The following is a 6,453-nucleotide window of genomic DNA, read 5'->3' on the forward strand; positions in this document are numbered from 1 at the left end:
GCAGTCTCCATTTGCAAACATTAGTGAAACAAAATGGGTCATTCTGAAGAGCTCAGTGAGTTCAAGTGTGGTACTGTATTGGATGCCACCTTTGCAATAAGACAGTGTGTGAAATATCATCCCTGCTGGATATTCTACAGTCAACTATAAGTGATATTATTAGAAAGTGGACGCGTCTAGGAACAACAGCAACACAGACCAGGGCCAACGACTGCTAAGGCACATGGTGTGTAAAAGTCACCAACACTCTGCCGATTCCAGCTTCATGGAATGGGCTTCTATGGCACGCAAGCCTCACATCACAATGCCAAGCGTTGGGTGGATTGGTGCAAAGCAGACCAACGCTAGACTGTAGAGCAGGGGTCATCAAGAACATTTGCACAAGGGCCAGATTTAGTCCCGACAGAAACTCTGGGGGCCGGACTTTCAAATAAGCAAAAATTGATTCAATATTTTTGGTTTGATTGAAATATTGTTGTAGTAGTATTTGTATTTTCTTTCAAAATGCAAGACATTTTTAGGAATTAGCAGTGAGATCTATCACTATTATCGAGGTATAATGCAGCAGGCCACAAGGAGCCTGACAACAGAACTGGGCCCCTGAAAATCCCAGAGAATGGGCCCTCCACAGCTGTGATTTAATACTAGTATTAACTCATTTTTTGACATTTTTAACCCCTTTGTGCCTCTTTAACAAATATTCTTGCATGTTTTATCCCCTTTGTGTCAATTTTATCCATTTTTGCCACTTTTGAACCTCTTTTCGTTACATTTTTTCAACTATTTTTTGCAACTTTAAAACCAATTTTTGCAAGCTACTGCTTGCCTCTATACCACATTTTTTGCTGTTTTTGAACCCATGTAAACCACTTTTCCTGCATGTTTTATCCCTATTTTGCCACTTTTCTTCTATTTTTTGCCACTTTTAAACACTTCATTACTTTTTTGTACTATTTTTGTCATTTGCAACCAATTCTTTATCCACATTTTAACCTCTTTTTTTACCACTTTTTTTCTGTCAATTTTTGTCCCTTTTTGCCCATTTAGCCACTTATCACCTATTTTGCTACTTTCTAATCCATTTTCACCATTTTATCTGGTCATTTTTGCAACACTTCTGCCAACCTTAACCCTTTTTTTTTTTTAAATATCTACTAATTCTGACAATAAATTTCAGCAAAAACAGATCAAATGTTGAGTCATCCTTAAGTTATTTCAGTATTGTTTGTGGGATTGATTTAACAGCTGCAGACATTTAAAGCCAAGGGATACTCTTGAAACCACAAGATCTTCTTTTCCTCCTTTTCTGAATGTAATGATCTTTCAGGGGCCAGACAGGAAGTTTTGGGGGGCCTGATATGGCCCCTGGGCTGCCAGTTGATGATCAGTGCTGTAGAGCAACAGAAGCGTATTCTATTGAGTGACCAATCACTCTTCTGTGTTTGGCAGATGCTTAGAGAATGTTACCTGCCTGACTGCCAGCTATGAAGTTTAGTAGAGTAGGGATAATGGTATGGGGCTGTTTTTCAGGGTTTGGGCTCAGCCCCTTACCTCCAACGAAGGGCAATCTAAATGCTCCAGCTTACCAAGTCATTTTGGACAATGCTATGCTTCCAACTCTGTGGCAACATTTTGGGGCAGGCCCTTTTCTATTCCAACATGACTGTGCCCCAGTGCACAAAGCAAGGACTATAAAGACATGGTTTGATGAATTTTGTGTGGAATAACTCGACTGGTCCACACAGAGCCCTGGCCTCAACACCACTGAGCACCTTTGGGATCAACTGGAACAGAGATTGCGAGCTAGTGCTTGATCTCATAGATGCTCTACAGAATAAACTGGCACAAATTCTCACAAAAGCACTCCAAAATCTTATAGAAAGACCTCAAAGAAGAGTGGAGGCTGTTTTAGTTGAAAAAGGGGGGACAACTCCATATTAAAGTACATGTATTTGAAAATTTGTTAAATCTTTGGTTAAATCTTTATGATACCGTCAATCATTATAAAAACAAAGGCAGTGTTTTCATGCACTCCTGAAACATCGCCAGTGTTTTGCCTGCAGTTTGATGTATCTTTTCCCCTTTCCTACACACCAGTCTGATCAAACAGATGGAGTATTTTTTAATCGTAGTGTTCATTATAGTAATGGAGATTGTATTTTAAAATGATAGAAAGATTTTGTCAACCCTAAATGGTACTATGATAACTGGTAGAAATTTGGTTTGGCACCCACTGGCACCCACCAAAGGTCTCTGTGTGTATGTGCACTTTGCTGCCCAATGAGCACTGAGATGGTCCAACTGGCTTCTTTTGAGCCGGAGGCTAGTGTGTGAATCACTGCTGTCTTGCTGTATGCTCTTACCATGAGAAAACCATAACTCACTGCCACAGTTACATGGTGCTGAAAGCAGGTAGCTGGGGCTCTCTGTGGAAATTCTCCCTGCTATTCTCCTTGTCATGTTATTGAACTGTGAGATCCAAATAATTGACTATTTTAAGGTGGTAAGGATGGGGACACCAGTATGAAGCAAAATCAGTAAGAATGTCTTATGATGTTACGACGCCTCTGTTTTTGGTGCCCCCTTGTGGTTTTTCTGTGAAGATTCTGTGGCAGACTTTAAAACCTACCATGTGCATTTCTATATGTTCCAATTCCAGTGTAGTTAACAACACTGAAATGTTTTATTTCCTCTTAGCAGATGTGTGGTTGTGTTTTAAACCCTGCTCTCGCTGGGCTCTCTTCCCCAGGTGAGCTGCACACGTTGGTGGAGTGATAAAATGGTGATACCTCTCTCTCCGTATCTATTTATTAATCTATTTTCTCAACAGGAAGTGCAGCCCCATCAGCAGCAGCACAGTCCTGACCCTCGCTCTGCTCACTTCCTCACCTCGCTGCGGCTTAAAAAAAATCCCACTTTAACACATTAGACTTCCCATTTCACCCAGATAATTACACAATTATCCTGCCTCACTCACAAAAATCCATCCAGGGGTAATTGGTGTGGTGGGCGGGAGGAGTTACCCAGACGGCAGCGCGGCGAGGGTCTGGGGGAACGAATCCAGATAAGTCAGGCAGAAAAAGGAGGGAAACGCTGCACTTATTCGATTTTAATCTCGCCACTTTGCAAGCTTTTAAATAGCCTTCATCAGACCGTTGGCTGGCAGCCCCGCCACAACCTGTTATCAACGCCAAAATGTCCGTTTTAAATGTCAGAAAGCAGGCGCAGGAACAAGTGCTCGGCCCCAGGTGAACTGCAGCAGCGGCCCCATTATTGGCTCCTCATAGAGCGCATACAGGTTGCATTGTTGCTGCTGGGGACACGGCGTTCTGCAGGTAAAAGCAGAGCTCAATTATTAACACAGAAGCACGCGAGCAGACGCTCACAATGGCGGTCAGATTTAGGTCTATGGGGCTACATCTGCAGCCAAATAACCTTGATAAAAGTAATTGAATTTCAGCGTGATAAGATTAACGGGTGGTCATTGTGAGCTGCAGTAGCCTCCAGTCGGCACAAAGGAAACATCCTGTATGACAGAGGGGACTAATCACCCCCACACAGAGGAAAAAAACATGGAAGAGTGAAGGAATCGAGACTAAAATCATCGTCTCAGTGTCTCCACCCAAACGCCCTGATTAGCATGCTCGCTCTCACAGTCCTTTAAATGTGCTGAGACGGGCTTTAAAGCAGATTCAACACTTTAAACCCCAGCAGACTTCATTAAGGGAGGGACCAGCAGCATGGGGAGAGAGGGGGGGTATGGAAATGGTGGAGGGAGAGAGTGCAGAGAGAGGGGAGGGGGTGTTTGTGCTTCATTTTAGCCAGCAGCAAATGTCCACACCGACAACCTGAACCACATATACACAGACACCGTCATGAACCAACCCAGCGGTGAGCCTAAACTCACCGTTACGGTGCCAAACTGCCTCAGATATCAAACAATGCCGACAGAGGGGGGAGGCTCATTTCCATACAGCTCTTACATGTTTCCAAGGATATGCATAATTACTGCGTTTGTTCATAATTGCTCCAACACGTTGGCGGGAAAAAGCCAGGTTTGTTCTTTTTTTAACGTTGGCTCAGAGAAAACAGACTCTGCCTTTTCTCCACCCGAACAATTAAAACAATGAGTCTGTGTTGGACAGAGTTCTGCTCTCATTATCGCCCCCCCTCCTCCCCCAGTCAGGACGTTTAGCGCTTAAAAAGAGGCCCAGCACCTTGGCGTCCAAACGCTCTCTTTCTTTTCCTTGTTTTTCTGTCCTTCCTTCCCTCTCACTCTAACAGACAGGTTATGAAAACATAAATAGGATTGAGTCTGTGGTTCCCTCTGTTCTGCTGGAGGAACTTCCCATGGACAGAGTCTGACTGGTTGGTGCAGTTGCTTTCACCTTGATGTCCTCTGCATCAGCTGTTTTTGTTACCGCACTCTCAACTGAAAAAACTTCAGCTTCCTTAACAGCAAAGTACAGAAGAGAATAAGGGCCCCTTTTTTTATTTTTTAAGAACCAACTTTTTTTTTTTTTTGAAATTCAAAATTTTGACGTTAATCTCTGAATTCTATAACCTAGGTGACTGCCTTGGTTGTGGTCACCCTGTTCAAAAAAGTCTGGTTATGCCACTGATAGATCACTTAACAGAGAGGATCAGTGTTTGATGAGGTGGGAATGAGGTACCTTTACAATTACCGTTAGCTCTGCTCTGATTGGTCAGTATTAATAGGTAAAAATCAGCCTGAATGCGAGTAAAGGACAGTTTTGTTCACTACGGGGTGCTGCCTGATCCTACAGCATGATGTCTGAGTCAACAGCCTGCCGTCGGACTCTACAGCATATCATCTGATTCTACAGTATTTAATCCGTCTCTACAGTGTTATGTCTGACTCTACACTGTTCCATCTGACCCTACAGCCAGCAGTCTGACTCTACAGAATACTGTCTGACTTGACAGTGTGCCGTGTGACTCTACACTGTTCCATCCGACTCTTTAGAATACCCTTTGACTCTACAGCATGCCGTCGGACTCTACAGTATTCCATCGGACTACAGCGTGCTGTCAGACACTCCAGTATTCCTTCTGACTCTACGCTGTCTCATCTGACTCTACAGTTTTCAGTCTGACTCTAGCCGTTCCCTCTGACTCTTAGGGTGCTTTCACACTAGGGGTCCAGTCCCGGATCTGAGTGCACTTGAGCCCAAAGTCTGGTTCATTTGGTAGGGCCCACATAGGGACGTGGTCTCGGGCGCTGTTCAAGTGGCCTCGGGCCCAGTTCGGATGAGATGTGAATGCAACTGTGCCTGCATACGGGACAGAGTGCCGTATCAGCTTTATGACGTTATCGTAAAAGCTAAACTTCTTTCCACAGCGTGGCAGTCTGTTCACATTTTTCCTCAATAAAGGGCAGAAATCATCAGAATCCATCTTCGCTCAAGTCATGACCTCAGTGGTTGCCATGGTAGCTTCTTCTGTCTCCTCCTTGGCAGGGTTGTAAACTGCCACCTGCTGTTTCAGACTTAGTAAATACGCAAGTGGGCCCGGGTTCGATGTTGCTAGTGTGAAAGCAAGCCTGCAGGGGATAGGGGAGGGGGAGGAATCCTGCCGTGGCGCCATCCGATTCTACAGTATTCCTTCTGACGTTACGCTGTTCCATCTGACTGTACCGTATTCCTTCTGGCTTTAAGCTGTTCCGTCTGACTCTATGGCGTGCAATCTGACTCCATGGTGTTCCATCTGACTCTACAGTATTTCTTCTGACTCTACGCTGTTCTGTCTGACTTTTCAACATGTCATCTGACTCTACAGTGCTGTAAAGTGCTCCCTCTGAATCTACAGTGTCCACCTGACTCTATGGTGTGCTGTCTAATTCTATGGTGTGATGGTGTGCTGACTCTATGACGTGGCGTCTGAGTCTACATTGTTCCGTCAGACTTGGCGGTGTTCCATGACTCTAGGGCGTGTGGTCTGATTAGACTGCATGTGGTCTAATCAAACCATATCCTGCATCTACATGAGTAAAAACTCTCTGCAGGCATCACCTCTGAACAACAGAGCATCAGCTTTGAGCTGTCAAACATTTCCTTCCTATTGATCCTCCAGTAGAATCCAGGAGACACGTCTCTTTTCCCCGCCCTGTTAATTCTCCTGGAAGGCGACTCTGGGATTAATTTTTCTTAAATGTCATGGTCAGAGAGCGTGTGGCCTAAATTGGTCTCTGCTGGCGGCGGGCAGACGCTGATTACGTTTGGCTGCGATGATGTATCAATGCGGCGGGAAGACTTCTTCATCCCAGAACAATATCCTCCACTCTGGGGACAGGAGGGCAGAAAAAATACATCCCTTTACAAGATAAAATTACTTTTTCCTGCAGAAAGTCAGAAAAATGACGGGAATAATACAGCATTCATGGTATTGGACAGCAGGGAGGGAGGGAGCTGCTCTCATACTAATACAACCCAG

This window comes from Cheilinus undulatus, linkage group 23 (genome assembly GCF_018320785.1).
Source record: "Cheilinus undulatus linkage group 23, ASM1832078v1, whole genome shotgun sequence".
NCBI classification, from domain to species: Eukaryota; Metazoa; Chordata; class Actinopteri; order Labriformes; family Labridae; genus Cheilinus; species Cheilinus undulatus.